This window comes from Coturnix japonica, chromosome 25 (assembly GCF_054131305.1).
Source record: "Coturnix japonica strain WE chromosome 25, WE-NBRP24, whole genome shotgun sequence".
Classification (NCBI taxonomy): domain Eukaryota; kingdom Metazoa; phylum Chordata; class Aves; order Galliformes; family Phasianidae; genus Coturnix; species Coturnix japonica.
Genome location: NC_140687.1, coordinates 6,307,996 through 6,327,907, shown reverse-complemented (window position 1 = coordinate 6,327,907; position 19,912 = coordinate 6,307,996). Strand labels below are relative to the sequence as shown.

Below are 19,912 nucleotides of genomic sequence, written 5' to 3'. Positions count from 1 at the left end.
TCTATATGAATTTGGTCTTGTCCCACATAACACAGCCAAACAACTTCTCAGCCTGACATTTTATTGAGTCTGGCCCTCCAGAATAATTGGTGCACTAACAAGCTCACAACATGCTTGATTAAAGCACGGAATTAAAAAGAAAGTCAGCCAAACAGAGGGTCACATAGAACAAGAAATGACAAATAAACACTCCTGAAAGGCTACGTACTGCAAACAGAGGGAACGGTGCGGAACAGGCTGGGTAGGGTTTATTCCACATCGAGCACAACAAAATCTGCACTAAAATGGGATGGGGGAATTCCATTCCACCACCAAATACAGGTGTCTCCAAGAGGCAAAAAAAAAAAAAAAGAAAAAGAAAAAAAACAACCCAGAAGTTTGAACTTCAGAAGTTCAGTTCCTTTTCCCATTTCTGTTACTGTGAAGAAAATAATGCCATTTGTGTCCAAACTAAGGGCAAAAGAAATAAGTAACTCACATGACAAATGCACAGGTGTTGAATCTTCAGCATCCATTAAATCCAAGTTCCTTGTTTTTGTGGGTTTTTGTGTGTGTGTTCTGCTTTGTGTTGTGGCATTTATTTATTTATTTTTTTTGTTATTTTTTAGTCAGAAGTTATTAGCAAAGGAAAACTCACCAATGTCGATGCCTTGACCAGAAAGCTGAGGTAGTCTCAACTGGGAAGCAGTCCCCACATCCCCCTCTGCCCCCCCCCACAATGGCCACTCCCGCGCACTGCAGCTCAGCCAATCGGAGCCGGCGGAGCTGCCGCTGCCCAATGGGAGGCCGGGGGAGGCCAGCGCTGGGACGGGGAGAGGAGAGAAGAGACAGAGGCAGCACTGAGGTGGGATGGGCTGATGGGGAGTGCGGGGAGGACAGGGGGGTGTGGGGCTGTGGGGGGCAGAGGGGGATGTGGGGCTGCAATGTGTCAGCGTCAGGAGCACAGGTGAAGGCAGCTGAGCTGTGTGAGCAGTTGTGTTTGAGTCTGGCTGCAGCTCTCTTAGACCCCACTGAAGGGCTGAGTGCCACTGGGAAAGGATCTCTGTGTGGAGATTGCTTCTACTAGAGGTAGTTCTATCAGACTGTTCTATAGAGCTGTGCAGGGGCTGTAAAGGGAGCTGAGGGGGACTGTAGGGGGGATATGGGGCTGTGGTGGGCCATAGGAGGACTAGGGGCTCTAGGGGGCTCTGAGGGTGTGTAGGGGTTGTGGGGAGCTATTGGAGGATATGGGCAGGTATGGGGCTTTAAGGGGTGGTGTATGGAGAGATAGAGGGTTGTGGGGGCCTTAGGGTGATATGGGGCTACTGGGGGCTGTCGGGGGCAAATATGGGGAGGAATATGGAGTTGTAACAGATTGTGGGGGTGTAGGTGTGGTATATATATATCTATATATATAGATCTGTCATTGTCTTCATTCGAAGAAATCTGAAAATAAAGAGTCCCAGCTGATAGTAAAGACTACCCAGAGGGATGGGATGACCATATGGACTGTGCTGAGGATGATTTATAATGTGTGATAAACACTGTGAAGCAGTGTTGCTCCAGGAAATGGCCCAATACGACACAGAAGCAACTTTAAATATCTTCCAGTCACAAGCTGTTCATATCTAATGTCTATTTTACCCAATGTTTTCCAGTTCCAGAAGCAGAGGATGCCTTTATCAACAAGCAGAAGGTGCAGAAGGAGGTGAAGGCTGCACCAACAGAAAATGCCACGCTGAGCTGCGAGGTGGCCCAGGAGAAGACGGAGGTGAAGTGGTACAAGGAGGGGAAACTGATCACCTGGTGCAAGAAGTTCAGGGTGGAGTCAGAGGGCAAACAGCGTCGGCTGGTGCTGAGCCAGGTGGAGAAGAAAGATGCAGGGGAGTACAGCTGCGAGGCTGCTGGCCAGAAACTCACCTTCAAGATTCATGTCACAGGTAAGACAGGTGTTGTCTGAAATACAGCAGAGAACAGTAAAGTAAAATCTAGTTTCTATTATACAGTGATCCAGTTGCAGTAGTCTGTGCTGAGGATTTTTCCCTAGACTTGATTGCCTGGGTTTGTAGAAAGTATTTGGTTTTAGTATGGCACAAAGACCTGTTTCAGTCTGTCTGTAGAATAATAATTACTGATATATGTACAGTGGAAGCAATATTCAAGATATTATTCAAATCTCTCCTGTGCCTGAGATCCCAAACTGTAATTCCTGTTCACAGAAACATTTGACTAAGATAAGTATGTGCAGTGAGGCTGGAGTGCATGTTCTACGTGCAGCCTTTCATGGCAGGAGAAGCAGGAACTTCTCCTAGTAGTACACTGACTTTTTACTATGCCTTTATGTTGGAGGCTGCATCTGGATAGGTGAGTCTGCTCCTCACAGTAAGAGACCTGGTAGAGCTGACTATTCCCAGAGCTCGAAGCAAAATAGATAGCTGCAAATCACACACAAAGAAGAAAGGACTGCGTTGGTGAGCATATTTCCTTTGTGCCTTTGACAGTCACAGTTGTGGCAATGGTAGAGGCCATGAGGAGTCTGTTCAGGAAGCCAGGAGTACTGTTCTGGGTCATGAAAAGGCAGCCAGTGATTTGACTATCACACGTTTATGTGTTTTGATGTTTCACAGTGGGTCTTAAGTAAAAGGAACTCAGGTTTTGGTTGCCTGCAGGACAGATGTTCTTTTGGGTTCAATATGTTTGCATAGTGACTTGCAACCATGGGACTGGTGTTCAAGGACCCTCTTGGTTCCTTCAGTTCCTCGGTTCTTTCTTGCCTAGATTTGACACTTAGTTTTAACAGAAGAGCTGATATTCTCTAGTGAAGGCTATTAGTTTGGGCACAAGTGGTAACCTAAACCTGTTCCAACCTGTACATACAAACCTGCAAGATGGTCTCATTTCAGTCCCTCAGCCAATACTTTTTCTTTTCTTCCCTCAGAGCCAAAACCTGTGTTTATAAACCAGGAGAAGGTGCAGAAAGAGGTGAGTGCTGCCCTGACAGCAAGTGCCTCCCTGAGCTGTGAAGTAGCACAGGATCCAACCGAAGTAAAATGGTACAAGGATGGAAGACTGCTTGCCTCCTCCAGAAAGTTCAGAATGGAATCTGTGGGCAAAACACGGCGTCTGGTTGTGGAGCAGCTGGAGAAGAAAGATGCTGGAGAATACATCTGCGAGGCTGCTGGCCAGAAGATGACCTTCAAGTTGGAAACAACTGGTGAGCATTCGCTTTGGGAGCACTAAGCAGCTTTGGTGGGATGTGGATGTGAGGGAATGGGTGGTTTCATTGACATGAGAGAACAGGCAGTGATGCTGTGAAACCAGTTGGATGATGCTCAGCCTGGCCATGTGCCTCAGAGCTCTTTGCTCAAGGAAGCCAAGTGTAGTTGTGGGTTTGCTCTCAAGAGCACAGTTTGGTAGGGATGAGTTGGCGGTTGGACTAGATGACCTTAGTGGTCTTTTCCAGCCTTATTGACTCTGTGGTTCTCTGCTTCAGGAAAGACCTACTCGCTGACTTACACACGCGTCCAAGTCAAGGATGCCGCAGAAATAAAATCTATAGCAGAAAAGGCAGAATCTCGTGCCCATCTTAAAGTTAAAGGTAATTATGCTTCTGATGATCATTTTGCTTAAATTATCTTATGTTATAAACCAGCTAACATCCTTTGCTTGAATGTCAAGGAAGTTAAACACCACCAGGACCTTTCACAGAAATAAATACTCCTACCTACCTACCTTTCTGCCCTCAAAATATCCAGCTTGTCTTTTGGGATTTACTTTTGCTAAGTAAAACAGATTATTTTCTTAGGAGGTTGATTTTCTACCGCTAGACTTCAGATTTATGTTTGAACGTTGAGGGATAAAAAACATAGCTTGTCTTTTTCTTCACTTTCTCATGCTGTTTGAAAAGAGCACAGGGTTTGTTTGTTTTTTTTACTATATACAATGTTAGGGTATATATATGATGTTAAGTGTGATAAAGAAAAGGGAGACATTTGAGTTAGCACACTACTCAAGAGTTCAGTCCCCAGCTTCGTAATGCGAGGAGTTTGATATCGGGGTGGGAAGGTCATGTTTTGATTTGGATGTTGGACTGGGAATCAGAAGATCTGGGCTCTCTTCAGGTTGTCAGTCATATTGTCTGACTTCTTAACAACATTCCTTTCTTTCTAGTATTTTTTAATGATGTTTTAAGGCATTTTGAGCTGATAGGTGTAGTGTTCATGTGCAGTAATGCTGACGTGAGTAAGTAGGGTGATAGTGTATGGGTTTTTTATATTCCTTCTAAATCTCTGCTTTCTCTTGTTCCATCCTTTTTAAAGAGCAATCCATTAATCTAGTAAAGGAGCTGTGTGATGAGGATGTGACTGAGCCTGAAGAAGCCAAATTTGAATGCGAGATATCCATTCCTTCTGTGAAACCTCCCAAGTAGTATCTACGTGGGGAAGTCTTACAGGCTGGCAGAAACTTGATTATGCAGCAAGAAGGCACCATCCACCGGCTGACCATACTGAAAACCACCACTGATATGACAGGCACCATTCAGTTCTCAATTGGCAAATCAAAATCCACAGCCAATCTGCTCGTCAGAGGTAACATATCCTGGCTTGGTTTACATCATGAAGATGGAGAATTAATTAATGTACAGTCTTCCTTCACTGGGGTCTTTGAAATATTGTGTGTGTGTCTGGAGGTTCTGCTCCATTTCCAGTTCAAAGTCATTGGACACTAAATGAGACAGCTGCGTCTCAGTAAAAGATCTGTATGAATAGTTGTGATGTGCTTACTATTCAGATCTACAGAGCTGAGGTTTTGTCCTTGGCTATACCAAAGAAGTCAAATCAGGTGAAATTAATTGTATTTCTGAAGTAGACAAGTTTAAGTTTGGTAGCACCTAAATTTGATGCAGTTTGTCATTGATTTTATCTGAAAGAAATTTGCAGGCTTTTTATCTCCTTTTGTCCCCAGTGTAAGAGTCTCCATTCACATCCTAAAGTACTTATTATATTTTCAACTCACTCTTATTTGAATAAAAGCCTCAACAATTGGGAGCAATTTAATAAGCACAGAGCAAGAGCTGGAGCTTGCATTTGGTAGATACTATACAGTATTACTTTATAGAAATGTAATCAATGGCCTTCCCTATAGACAATCATTTGTTTTATCTTTAGAGTTGTTCAAAGAACAATTGTGAACATGAAATTAATTGGAATGGAATAGATGCAAGAGACTTTCCTCTTCTTCCAATTGTCCTCATCCTTTCTTCTCTTCCACCCCTGCTTTTCAGATTACCATATAGAAATCACCAGGAAGTTGGAGGACAAGACAGCTTTGGAATGTCATTCTGTCATCCTGTCCTGTGACTTCAGGCCTTCTCCAAAGGTTGTGAAATGGTTCAAGGGCCACACACCCATCGAGCCCTCTGAGAAGTACAAGATCAAGAGGGATAAGCATTCAGCAGAGCTCCAGATTCTGAAGCTGAAGCCCAATGATGCTGGTGTGTACAAGTGCAAGGCAGGAATTGCAGAGACTGAGGCCACGCTGACAGCTGAAGGTATGAGCAGGGAGGGTGGCCTCTTCCATGTCCTATTTCACCTCAGATTTCTCTTCTTGAGGTTGATTTCTGCCGTTCTCTCCTGCTAACTTTGCAAATGTATAAACTTCACTGAGAAGATTACACAAAGATTATCTAGTCTAACCATTCTACCACATCCCAGTATGCTTTATAGTAACAGTGGTAACAGTTCACCTTGTTTCCCTACATCCCACGATGTAGAAGTAAGGAAGCACCTGCAGGATGTGGAAATTGAAGAAGAGAGCTCTGCTGTCTTCTTCTGCGAGCTGTCCCATGATGACGAGGATGTGGAATGGTTTCTGAATGGCAACCTCCTTTACACCAACAATTACAATGACATCAAGAACGTTGGCAACTGCTGCACACTGACAGTGAAGCAGGTTAAGCCTGAGGATGCTGGCCCAGTGACAGTGAAGTCAGACAAGGTGTCAGAAAGCGCGCGCCTGAAGGTGAGAGGTGGGTCTGATCACAGCCCTCCTGGATGTAAGAGATGCTAAGGAGCGACAGTTCATTCCATTGTGCAGCAATCCTGCTTCTAAAGCTCACCTCTCTGGGGTGACAAGTCATCAGGGGCTTTCTTCCAGTGGAAGGTTCCATTGCAGCAGATATCAACGAAGGAGGATGGTTTTGGTGTCCTGCCAAAGCATTCAATTGCTTTTTATCATCATTTTACTTAACACAAGGAGAGTTACAGGAGCAAATTTTTTTACTGCTTCAGTGCCATGCAGTGTCAATGCTGTTGTCTCCAAGGATTTATGACTGCAGGGAGACATCATTCAGTGTGTGTTTTGCCTCTGGAATGACTAATGACCAGGCTGTGAGCAACCCGATCTAGCTGTGAATGTCCCTGTTTATTGCAGGGGAGCTGGGCTAGATGGCCTTTAAGGGTCTCTTCCAATTCTAAGGATACTGTGATTCTAATCTGCTCTCCCCAGTAATTAAGCTCTTTTACTCTACGCGCTCAGAGTTTGAAGGATTTCCTCTTTCTCCTTTCTTTTGCATTTGGTGGATCTTTTTTCCCCAGTGTAAACCTCTGATGTGTGAAATAGAAGATAGATAAAAGGAGTCAATAAAGAGGAAAATCAAAAGTGTTCAGCAGCTTATCCTCTTAATACTATGGCCTGCTGTATGAGCTGTGCTCCACGTGAGGGCAATGCCAGCTCTCCAGCTTTAGAAGAGCTACATCCCAATTTTTTCATATATCAGTCCCACCCACGGCAATGCAGGCTGTCCCTCCTGTTCCCTGTATTCTCCTACTGAATACTTGAGAATTCCATAAAGCGTATTCAGTCAACAGACATGAAACCACTTTAGGTTCTATATTGGTGTCGTCAGTAATGGTAAAGATTTATTGATACCTCTTTAAAAATCTGAACACAACTGGAAATGTCTCAACTTCTGTATCACGTTGTTCTGTTTTGCCTGTTTAATTGCAGAGAAGCCTGCTGTCTTCATGAAGTGTTTGAATGATGCTTTTGTTGAGGAGTGGGGTATGATTAAATTGGAATGCGAAGTCTCTAAAGAGAAGGTCAAACCAGTGTGGAAAAAGGACGGTGTTGTGCTCACTTCTGGCAACAAGTTTGAGCTGCTACAGTCTGGGAAGACCCTATGTCTCCTTCTCCATGACCTCGAGAAGTCAGATGCAGGTTTATATACCTGTGATATTGGCACTGATGTTGCCAAGTCAAATGTCGGCATTCAGGGTAAGTACTGTGGAAAGTGAAGGAGTGCTAAAAGCACATTCAGTGTGGTCACTATGTCTTACACCTATTCCCCCACGAGCCTTAATAGTTTCTACAATAGAACTGTATTTCTGCAATTTAGCGCAGTGATGTCTGGAAAATTCCCATTGCTTTTGAAGTAAATGTATCTCCTTTTGCCATGAAAATCACAAAACACGTCAAGAATGTCCTGGAAATGTTTCCTTTCTAAACATCCCTAAAATGGAGAAATGGTTTGAACACCAGTAGGGGTAGGATGGTAACAAATTAGCTAATAGAAACATTTAATGTCTTGTCGTAGGCAAAACCCTTTTTCTCACGCAGCATCCTAGAGTTGTCCTCTCTGTTAGGTTTTTCCCTCTGTAGCTCATTGAATCTTCATTGTGCTCCATGGACTGAGCTGCTCTCCTTGTAGTTCTTCCAGAGCAAAGACAAGAGATTCACGTCTCTTTTTTTTTATAGCTTTCTGGTAATTCTGAGAGGAGAATGTCTTAGAGAATACATCAGTGAGGAACGCAGCCATGATCTGCAAATCCTGAGTTCAAACACCAGTACTGCTACTCACATTGGTCACGAATGCCTTTTCTCCATCTAAACCTCATACTAACCTATCTCTTATCTTCCAGAGCTGAATATTGGCATTAGCAAACGGCTGAAAAACAATGAAATCCAGGAGGTAGAAGATGGCACTTTTGAATGCATTCTGTCCCATGAAAGCATTGATGAGTTCAAGTGGACACTGAATGGAAGCAGAGTGGAAAGTGGTGGGCGATTTAAAGCTTCTAACGTGGGTTGGTAAGAGACTCTCCTTATCAAAAGTGTGACTCCTACTGACTCTGGGGAAGTCGTTTTTATTGCCCGTGGTCTAACCTCCAAAGCCTCTCTGTCTGTGAAAGGTAATGAGATGGGAGAGATTCTGGGGTCTGATTCCTTCAACTGTCTTCTGATAAGATTGTCATGAGAGCTAACTCATAATATGGTTAAAGTGAATAGCAACCTTCTACTTGAACCTTGAAGCACTGAGAATTTCTCTTAAAAATAAGTAAAAGGAGGAACCATTTGACACAAATGTGAGAACTACCCAAAGCACTGGGGTAGTGTTGGAAATGGGCATCTCACTACAGCTTGTTCCATTAACAGTAAATCAGGAATGATCTGTTGAGGGAACTGTGGGAGCAATATCCTCTAAGTATAAGCTGAAGGGATGGCCTTCACATCATCTAGCTGTACAACAAATTCCTATCTAGAACATGTGCATCTGAGAGCATTATCTGAGGCTCCCAGTGTGATCAGTGGAGAGAAGGAAGAGGCAGTTTTCAGACATGGTTCATCATCCTCAATGGGGTAGATTTAAGAGAGAATTAATGGTGCCTGGAATTCTATTGTCTGTACTTTACAGATTACTGCTGGCTGTAGGATGGCCTCTGTTGCAAGTGCCTCTCTAACTTATCTCCAGCATGTAGATGCGTGTATTTTGAGAGAGGCATCCTACCCTAAGTGTATGTTACTCAAAAAGCATGTTTTCTTTCAGAAAAACCTACTGAGGTAACAAAACAGCTGGAGGATAAGACAGCAGCAGCAGGGCAGGACATCAGCCTGAGCCGTGAGCTGTCGAAACCAGATGTGAACATCAGGTGGTACAAGGATGGCAAAGCAATCAGAAAAAGCCAGAAGTACGACTTGCAGCAGGAGGGAACTGGGGCCATTCTGATCATCCATGACTCTACCGCCAAGGACAGCGGGGAGTACACCTGTGAGACAGAGGACTCTGAAACAAAAGCCAGGGTCACTGTGCAAGGTGAGTTGAAAAGCACACTGGGGAAGGCATGTAGAGAAGTCGAGGTAAATATCTGCAGCCTGTGGGTGATGTTTTTCTCTTCTGTTTCCTTGAGCGGGATCAATTCTTAGTTTTCAGAAAATATGGTGGATTAAAATATTTTAGTTAAAATAATCTCTAAACTGAATGATAAATGGCATGAGAAAGCAAAGCTGAGAACTAAGCTCCAGAAGAGAAAACAAAGTCAAGTATGGCATATTTAGAGACAGGTGAAGAACCCTTGAGCGCACTGAGGAGTACTAGCATACTCTGGAATGTCTCTTGGGCTCCCTACAGCACACATACTTGCTCTGGGGCATGTCTGGATGTCTGTAGAGCTAATTGCGGGGCCCTGAGAAACGTCTGGGGCACATTAGGGGGCACTGGTTTCCATGTGAGTGTTTCCAGGTTCCCAGAAGTCAACAGGGAAGCCTTTGGAGACCCCTTGGGAAGACTCAGTGGGGCCCTAGAGTGATGTAGCAGCTTGTGTTGGTTGCATCTGCTTGGCAGGGAAGCGAGTTCCCTGGTGGGAGCTGACTGACTGGGAGGCGATTCCCTTGGTTTAATTAATTTAATTACCTGGATTATAATTAAATAACACTGTTCAGCGTTCAATCAAGATTATATTTTTCCAAAGTACTGCAGTCGTGCATCTGTAGCAGCTTTCCTAAAATATATCGAGTTTATTCAAAATTCCAGTGATGCTCCTAAAGCACTTGAAGTGCATTTGAGGTGGCGAGTGACAAAACAGCTCTGAGAGAATCATCATCAAATCAGAACATTGGAACGGTAACTAATAGCAGAGATTCTGATAAGAATATTTAAATTTTCAAATTACCTTTTTCTAAAGTTGTATTTCACCAAGTTTCATCAATATGCACACTGAAGAGCTGACTTGCTATGTTTCTTTTTATAAAAAATCATGTGTTACAATTGAGAAAAGAAGGTATAGCATGTAACATCCTCCAAGTAAAGTGCAAAAAACATTTCTTCACAGTTCCAATTAATGTCTTATGTTTTGTTCAGACTCACTAAATGATGTATTTCAGGGTACATCACATGGGAATATAAGAAGACTATTCAGAACAGGAGCTGCAGAGCAAGATGAACAGCATGTGAAGGTAAGGCCGGGAACCAAGGACACAGCTTTTGTGTCACTCAGCCACCTGTGGCAGAGGTCAGGATTTCAGCAGGGATTTCTGCAGACGTTCCTTGAACACCCCCAGGGTGGGTGACTCCACCACCTCCCTGGGCAGTCCATTCCAGTGCCTGGCCACCCTTTCTGAGAAGTAATATTTCCTAATGTCCAGCCTGAACCTCCCCTGCTGCAGCTTGAAACCATTCCCTCTAGTTCTATCAGTAATGACACGAGAGAAGAGGTCGACCCCCAGCTCATTGCAACCTCCCTTCAGGAAGTTATAGAGAGCAATGAGGTCTCCCCTGAGCCATCTCTTCTCCAGGCTGGACATTCCCATCTCCTGCAGCCTCTCCTCATATGGCCCCATTGTGCTCCAGACCCCTCACCAGCTTTGTTGCCCTTCTTTGAACACGTTCCAATGCCTCAGTGTCTTTTTTGCAGTGAGGGGCCACAAACTGGAAACAGAATTCGAGTTGTGGCCTCACCAGTGCTGAGTACAGGGGGACAGTCACCTCTCTGCCCCTGCTGGCGTCACTGTTTCTGATGCAAAATTTATGTAAGTGTCACATGTGTGACATCCTTTTTGATGGAGTTCTGTGACTGGAGTTCAATGGATTTGAGAGCTGACTTGAAGCCTGTGGGCATCACCCAGGAGTTGGGGTGAGAGGATGAGGCGTAGGAACAGGAACCTCTTTGGTCGTTATTAACTCCCAACTTTTTGGTCAGGAATCTCTGTGTGTTTCTTTATCATGTAAAGAACAGAGTCATTGTGCAGCTTGTGAATGAATTGATTTACGCCTGCTGATTGGTGCTGTTCTCTACAGGGAGCTGCAATGGAAATGGGCACTTGTGGTCCACTGTCCAGCCCCCTCCCGTGTTGGATTTTCTGGGCTTTGAGACACGTCTTCCAGATGCACTTTGTGTTATTTCTGATGTGTTGACCTGTTGAGCTCCAGCCCCAAAGGAGGATTCAAGTACTACCATTGGGACTGTAGTATTTCTTGCTAAACAGAATTCGTGTGCACCCTTGTCTTTCGTCTGCACAAAGGATCTTGTAATCATCTCTGTCTGTGTTTCTTTTAGAGCCAGAGATGGAGCAGAGAGGAACACAGACTTGGGTGAGTCTTCATTCAGGAGCAGGGACACGTCATGCTCATCTGAGGTGTCTGACTGACAGCAAGAGCAGAGAGTTAAGTTTCATAGGGTCGCGTGCCCATTTTATTTTTTTTTTCATTCATGATGCATAGAGGCGTTCCCCAGACAAAGTGAGCATTTCTCAACTGGACTTTCTAGAAATGAGCTAGGCAGTGAAAATGGGTTTGAAGCATTCCTAAGAGCCCCGCAAGAGAATGCTGAGAGTTAATCTGGCACCCTCCTTTGGAAACATCCGTTGTCTGTCAGCTCTTCAGCTGTGCCCTAACACCTCCCATTGCGCTGCCACACCAGGATAGAATTCCAAGCCCACACTGAGTCCTGGAATGTTGTGGTGCCGTGTTGGAATCAGATGTGACCACGTGGTCTTGGCTCCCCGCCTTGTGGGGGGTCATGGTGGACCAGGCTGTTGGCCGTTGGTGATGTCATAAGCGGCTGGAATGAGGGGAGGAGCGGTGCGTTCTGTGTTCCTTTGTGGGTGAGCTAGTGGTCGGAGTGGTTGGTTGTCTTGTTGTTCTTGTGCCTTTTGTGCCGTTAGTTAGTTAGTTTTGTTAGTTAGTTAGTTTTGTTAGTTAGTTAGTGTTGTTAGTTAGCGTTGTTAGTTAGTTACTGTTGTTAGTTAGTGCCGTTAGTTAGTTAGTGCCTTTAGTTAGTTAGTGCCGTTAGTTAGTTAGTGCCTTTAGTTAGTGGCTTTAGTTAGTATCTTTAGTGCTTTTTCTTCTCACCGTCGTGTGCAGCAGCTTGTAGGTAAGCTGAGCTGACGTGGGATGGATGGGTGGGCAGTGAGGTGTTGAGAACTGCTGGCTGTTTGAGCTCACAGCACCGTATTGCTTACTCTTGACCATCAGACGTAATTTTCCCCGGTACACACGTTCCAAAGGGGGTATCAGTAAAGTTGGCACCTGTCCCGTGCTTCTTCCATTGTCTTTGCTCAGTAGTGGAAGCATTGTAAAGTTGCTGGGCGGACAGGCATCACGTAGCCTGAGACTCAGCATGTCTTGCAGCAAGTGGGTGGGACAGTTGTGCTGTGTGTGTTATTCCATGACTGTCTTAGCCCTGCTCACTGACCTGCTCTTTCTCTCTCCTCTCCTCACCCTCCGCCCACTGCCTCGGTGCAGCTTTTGCTCTCATTTCATCCGAGCAAAGCGACAAGGAACTGCTGCAGATAGCTTGAGGTGATCTCACTGCCAGGTACGTGCCATGTTTTGTCCCCGCACATGGTTTTGCCGCAGGGTATGCGCGGGTAGCTCTGAAGAAGTCTGTCCATACTGTGCTGTGTGAATAGAGAAAACAGAAGTGTGTTTCTGCTCTGTTCCAGCTGTTCACACTTGCTGTGATGGGTGCTGCGTGCAGTGGGATCAGCCGTGAGCCTGAGTTGGCGGCGACGGAGGTACAGTATGAAGCTCTGGCCAGTCTTTTTTCCCTGTGTTGAGCCATTAGAAGGAGCTGCAGGTGTACTCTCCTGCAGGAAAGAATGGGCCAAAAAGGGCCTGGCCACCTGTCTGTGCCAGTGCCATTGCTGATTAGTCTGGGTAGAGAGAGATGCATCTTTGCATGGCCTGGCAATGCATGCCAGAAAGGGAAATAACTGTGATGAGACGTGCAGCTCCTTCTGAAGTGCTCCTGATAAGGACGGAGCGCATTTGCTGCAGCTTTCTTTGCAGATGTGCTCCTCACCTTGAAATCCTCCTGGTTTGTCCTCATCTCCTGACCACGGCCTGTGCTCTGTTTTGCAGGCTGATAACATGCGGGAGCCGCAGCTGGTGCGTGCTATGTCATCTTTAAACGTACCAGCGATTGCGGCAGCCCATGTTATTAGGAGCCACGTCGCCCAGGGGCCGGATGAGCTCTCTCTGGAGGTAAGCAGTTCCAGGCGTTCCTTGTTGTTGTGCACAGAATTAGTATAGAGTGTGAACGCCTTGGGAATACTCTCATATTTTGTGTCGTAGAAGAAGGCTTTTGTTTTAGCTGTGCTGAAGCTGGGATTGATGTTTCAATCTTTTGCAGGTTGGAGACATCGTGTGCATTGTTGATATGCCACCAAAGGAGATGAGCCCCTTTTGGAGAGGCAAGCATGGCTTTGAGGTAGGCACACATTTTTGACTAGAGAGCACAGCTTCAGTAGAGTCGGGAATCTCCGGTTGGAGCTGCTCTGCCTGCACAGGATGGCTTCTGGATGCAAACAGTTGCCCTGTGTCGGTGTCAGAGGACCTTCCCTTTGGCTCTGGGCTCGGGCTAATGCCCACCTGTCTTTTTGTTCTTATTACAGGTTGGTTTTTTCCCTGGTGAGTGCGTGGAACTCATCAGGGGAAAACTGCCCGAGTCCATCCTACATTCATTGCCAAAGCCAGGTGCGTATTTTACATTTGACAATGCGGGTTAGTAAAATGGGGTCTGAACGTGGCTTTCAGGGGGTTCATTAATGCCCGAGTTGAGCAAGCTTAGAAAGAGAACTGCATTAAGCTCCTTGGGCACCTCCAGGGATGGGGAAAATCCGTTCTTGCATGTCTTTGTTGGGAACATGCTTTCTGTTGTTACGTGTTCTGTTGAATGTGTTGCACTCGGCCTCGTCCAACCGAGCCAGGGCTGAAATGAACTTGTTTTTTTGTTTTGTTGCGCAGAGCCAAAGAAACGGGGCAAGTTCATCTCCTGCCTTCGTTCCCTGTTGAAGGCCTGCCCCAGGAGAGCGAAGCAGCCTGAGCCTCCAACATTCTCGGGATCCATGTCCCTGCTTGACATCGTTGAGAGGTATTTAGCCAACAGGACTTGAGGGCTGAGCTGTAGGAATGGAAGCATCCTCTGCTGTTTGAAACAGAGCGCTTTTCTAAGCTGTGTTTCAGCAGAAACCAGGCATTGCCAGGAACAGGCAACTATTGGCAAGGGTTCGGTGCAGCTCTTCCCTCACCCTGCACCACGACTGACAGCATGCTCTGTTTTCTCTGCAGAATGAGTTCTCCCAGTAAGAGGGCAGAGTCAGCAGCTTGCAGTTGGCGTTCCTGCTTCTGCCTGGGCAAACCATCCCCTGTGGCCAAACGCCAACTGCAGAGCAGTGCCAGGGAGCCCTCTGAAGCTGAAGTCTTGGTCCTGGCAGGTAAGCATGCAAATCCAGCTTTCAAATCACTGCTTGTCAGCAACACAGGTAGAATTCATGCTTTCAGTGGGCTTGTACATCCTTCTGGCATTCAAGCCTGTGCCTGACATCTTCAGTTGACCCCTGTCTTTCCCAAATGAGTCTCTTGTCAGCACAAGAGCTGGACCTGCACGAGGATCACTTTCAAGACAGTGACACTGTTGCTAGAAGCCTATTTGCTTCTGCCCACCATCACTGCATAGCCAAATGTCAAGAACCTGTTTCATGATTCATCTTGTGAAACTTTGACACTAACTGCTGTGCGTCTACTCCTTCCTAGGTGACCCGAGCCCTTGTATATCTCCAAGACGCCAGGCATGTTACGATGCAGCATCCTGGGATTCCATCAATGAAGAACTGTTACTAAGCACAGGATGCTGCAGTTCAGATGAAAGCCTTCCGTATAACATCAGTTATAAAGAGAAGAATGCCATCATCGTTGAAGCTCTCGTTCATCCCATACCTGTTGAAGCTGCTGACCTGAGCCTGCCAGACTCCTCAGGCACCAGCCTGAACCGAGTGCCTTTCGAGGACAGCCCAGCCCAAGCACAGCACGAGTGCCCCGACAGCAGCACAACCATGCAGGCTCAGGTCAGCATTACAGAGGAGAAGCCAAACATCTTGGAGGGGGAGGTAGAATCAGGCCAAGAGTCCCAGGCTCCGGGCAACAGCACGACTTCTGAGACACTCTCGTCAGACAACAGAGAATGAGTCCCATCTTTCCTCCAGACCTCACGCCCCCTCCTTTTTCCTATTGAATAAAGGCACGCTCGTGCTCAATCAACGCCTTGACTGAATTCTGAGTTTTCATTCGCAGAGATTGGGATGAGTACAAGAAACAGCAAGACAGCTCAGCTTGCAACGCTCTGGCTGTGGGGTGCGTGCAGGGACACTGTAACCATACAGGGAAAGGCTTCCACTGCTTCCTCAAGCTGTAGTCCAGCCCTGCTACTGCTCTGTGGCACAAAGCCCTGAGGGATGTTCCATATTGTTAACCTAAGTGAAGCCAGCTTCATGCACTGTGTTTTGTTGTTGCTGGGTGAGAGGGGGATGCACGTTGGTGAGAAGATGAGCATTGCTGGATCTGCCACGAGTGTCCCTTCTGCCTCTAAGAATATGTCCTAAGTAGGATGTGAACACTGCTGGCACTTCCTCATTGCACGTGCTTGGAGGATCTTCAGTTCTTGCACATTCAGGATGTCTGTCAGTGACTACGAGGAAATTCTCAAGTACTAGGAATTCCATGAAACAGTTGGAACGGGTAAGTGTCATCTTTGTACAGAAACAGCACGCCTAACAGTCTGTCTCACCACTCTAGAATTAATGTGAGAATAGATTAACAGCTCTTGTCAGTTCTCTAAGTCAGGTTTCATTTGTATAAATTTGAAATTCGTTTTTTAAACCAGTTGGAAATTGTAATGTTATATTAGAGAAGAATTCACACTCAACTTTAAGCATCTGTGTTTTGATTTGTAGGTGGTTTTGCAAACGTAAATCTTATGCGGCATCTTCTTACTGGTGAAAAAGTTGCACTAAAAATCATGGAGAAAGTTACTTTAGGGGTAAGCCAAAAGGCATTTAAATATGATAATATCTTCTGTTGGAGTTGTGGAGTTCTCAAGAACACGGGGGCAGGTGGGATGGTACATACGAATGCAGCCTACTGGTCCCATTGCCTTTTGAAAGATGCTGTAGAGCTGGAAAAAGTTTAACAGAGCACCACAAATCTTGTTGCTGGTTGTTCAGAGGGCAGTATTCTCTGGCTTTAAAATGGAGGAAGTTATTACATCATTACATTACATTACATTATTGTTACATTATTACAGCAACTTTACCAAAATGCCAATGAAAATGCTGAATGTTTTACTTTTCATTTTTCACAGCTCTGTTTCAGAATTTCTATGGGAGTGATGTCAGTCATTGCTGAGTTGATGTTGAATTGTGTACTGTCCCATATGTGCTTGTTCTGTTCCACAGCAGTCAGATGTGGTACCTGGTATGTCACAGTAGTTAGCGATTTCATCGCTTGCTTTTATGGTCTCTTAATGATGACTTGCCTCATGCTAAAACAGAAATTGATGCCATGAAGAACTGAAGTCATCAACATGTTTGCCCATTGGATCACGTAAGAGAGACATCAAAGAAATATTTATAGTCATAGAGGTAAGAAATAGTTTCTGCTTTCTGTGCTGTCTTTCTTACTTATCTTTCTCTGATACTCTCTAAATGCATTTTCAGATAACCTTATCTTACAGGGAAGCTGTTTGATTGCATTGTTTCTAAGGACCGCCTTTTGGAAGAGGAAGCTCCAGTCTTTTTTTGACAGACTGTTTCAGCAATTGCTTCTGTTCACAGTCAGGGTTATGCCCAGAGACCTCAAACCAGTGAGCCTGAACTGCAGTCAGTCTTCCATAAATAATAATGAATGTGTTTTTATTTTTCTGTTGGCAGAGAGAGTTACAGTACTCCACTCCATTCCAGTGGATTGCAGGAGAGAACTGAAGGGGGGAGAAGTAACACAAAGTAGAACTCATGGGTTGAGATAGAATTATGTACTGAGATAGAGAAAAGGATAATAGTTATGATGAATGCAAAAGCAATTGCTCACCACCTACCAATCAGTGTCCAGTTAGCCTCCTAGTAGTGGAAGAGATTTACATGAAGTTATACCCCCTTCAAAACTCCTTCCACAATATGTCATATAGTATGGAATATCCTTTGGCCAGTTTAAGTCAGCTGTCCTAGTTCTGTTCCTTCTCACTTCCTTGGGCTCTCAGCTGAGATTGACTGTGGCTCTGTACAACGCTGCCTGGCAGCAACTGTAAGCATCACTGCGCTATCTCCATTGTTTCTCTAGAATGAAAACGTAGTATTATATCAGACACTGAAGAAGATAATTCAGTCCCAGCTGAAACTCAGACAATAACTTGTGCTTAGGATTCTTTCCCTACAGGAAATGTTAGATATTTATTGCTATGTGGTACTGTGTTCTGTAGCTGAGCTGGATTTTGTTATCCTTGAAGAAGTATCTTCCTCTGAAAGGGGAGTAAAACATGATGCTCCTAATGAGCGGAGCAGAGACACAGATCTGATCTGAGTGTTGGTTTCACATTTTTGTGATGCTCTTTGCTGCAGTTTGTATCTCGAGAGAAGCCCTTGTGGTGTCAGTCTGTTGTGTAACCTGCTCTAGTTTTGTGCCTCAAGGAAGAGTGATCCTTTAAACAAATGGTGGCTGTACAGAGGGTGTGGGGTGAGATGCATTCCTCTGGCCCCATCCAATGGATTTTCTGTCACTGAAGTCTTGAAGCACAGGTTAGGTACTGGAAGGCTTGAATATTTCCTCACCAATAGGTTAGAGCTTGGCATTTTGTAAGCTGCTGGTATCACTCAGTAAAGCAAATCATTACAGCACGAGCATTTTCCTAGGCATCTTATGAAATCCCTCTATCTAAGGAACCTTTCCCCTCTGAAAAATGAATCATTGTCTGTATGTTTTAGAAGCAACTGGCTTCCAGCTGAGAAGCTGATGGATTTATGGGCTTGGACAGGAACTGGGTGTGGAGGTGACTTGTAGAGATTTGTGCCTGAACCTGCTGCTCTGGGAAACGTGAGACCAAGTTTCTCAAGAGCTTTTCCCACTCTCATCATCACTTTCTGCGAGGGATGAGGCTGCATGTTCTCTCTGGGTAATATGTTCAGTGCTTGGAAAGCTATTTCCTTCTATCTAGTCTGCTGTTTAGGTGTATGACTGTTTCCTGTCACAATCCCATCGTGACCTGCTGGCCAGAGCCTCAGTCAATCTTCATACGCACCCCCTCTCCCCACCCCGTAGGCATTGAGAAGCTGCCATGAGGTTCCTCTGCACCCTGAACAAACATCTTTCTCCCCAGCTTCTCTTCTCTGAGTGGGAGCTTCAGCCCCCTGCACAGGCTGGATGTCATCCACAGAGTTTGTTTCAGGTTGTTATCCTTCCTGGCCAAAAACCAGATACAGTATGGTAGATGTGGTCCAGTGAGTGTTGAAGCAGGAATGACTTGTCCTGGTCTGGTTGTGCTGCTTTTTAATGCAGCTGATGATCTTGTTGTACTTCTTTTCTGTCAGAGCACACTGCTGGCTTGCATTCAGCCTGTGGTCTCTCACCACTTGTCCTCCTAGTCCCCAGGTCCTTTCCAACAGATACAAGCTAGTATTTCCCACCTGGGATATTGGAAGATGGGAACTTGCCAGCAGTCAGTGAAGATCTCTGAGACAGCGAGAGCGAGCGAGCTTTGAGTAGACTGGGAACCACTGTCCACAGCAGGAAAGAAGAGAAGAGAAAAGATGTTTCCTTGGGCATTTGGGTGGAAATCATTCCTGACTGCTTTCTCATCCACCGGGAAAATCTGCTGATTGACAATTTGAAGCTGATAGACTTTGGACTCTGTGCAAAGCCAAAGGTAAGAGGATGTGTTAAATCAAATACAATGTGCCCCCAAGTAATGCATGTTTGACCACCGTATGCAACAGGGGCTTGTCCAAACAAACTCCTTAAAATCAAGCTGTTTCTGTGGCTGACATGTCATTGCATCTTGTTTGGATTGGCCTGAACTGTATGAGAGTGGTTAACAGATTGCTCAGAAGCACAGGTAGATAATTTTCTCTAGCTAGACTCCCTGTTTTCATAGTCTAAGCTGTAGATAATCTTGTAGGTATATCACCTGTCTTATGCAAGGGTCTGTAATAGGAGCATGGGATTGGTATGCCTAAGGAACCCTCTAAGGAACTGCATGTAGGATGAGATTGTGGATAGAATAAAATGACTTTTGCAGGTGACGTACAAATCCTGTGATTGCATATGCTTGAACTGAATTGTTTCTTGATCTTCAAACTGATTTCCAGAAGCCTTTATTAACATGTAAGATGGGTGCTGGTAAGAAAGAATGGGAAGACTGCCTTACTGATTCCAAGAGAATTACTTGTCCTCAAATGATTTTTCCTGGCCAAAGTTAGAGCCTCTCACAGGTAATCGAGACCAACAGGCTGTTGTTGCACAATCAACAGGCACAATCTAGATGATCAGCTGAGGAAAATAAAGCATCATGCCAAGGGTACTAGATAAGTGAGCAGCTTGAGATCTGCACATTTATGTGATACTCATGGTCTTAGACAATATTTGTTTAGTGAGGTCACATTGAATGAAAACAAAATCTAAGATAAATGAAAATATACAAAGGAGAAGAAGCCTCTGAGGCTTCTGAAGTGTTATGACCAGAAGACATAAACTCTGTTTTTGAAAGAGCAATTTGCTCTGTTAATTATCCATCATTTTTGTGCAGTCTGTTTTGTCAGACTTGTCTTTAGCTTCCAAGTTGAATGTGAAGACTTGTTTGCACTGTAATGCACAATGTACGAAAAATTGAGAGAT

The 19,912-nt window shown here is 45.0% G+C and overlaps 1 long non-coding RNA gene across 1 annotated transcript; it reads left to right on the top strand.

Annotated features, from left to right (window-relative positions):
• The first annotated feature begins 16,560 nt into the window (after nucleotides 1-16,560).
• LOC146756841 (uncharacterized) lies at nucleotides 16,561-18,302 on the top strand. The gene is made up of 2 exons (XR_014937204.1): nucleotides 16,561-16,671; nucleotides 18,007-18,302. It is a non-coding gene; the product is annotated as an uncharacterized LOC146756841 (long non-coding RNA).
• Nucleotides 18,303-19,912: the final 1,610 nt, after the last annotated feature.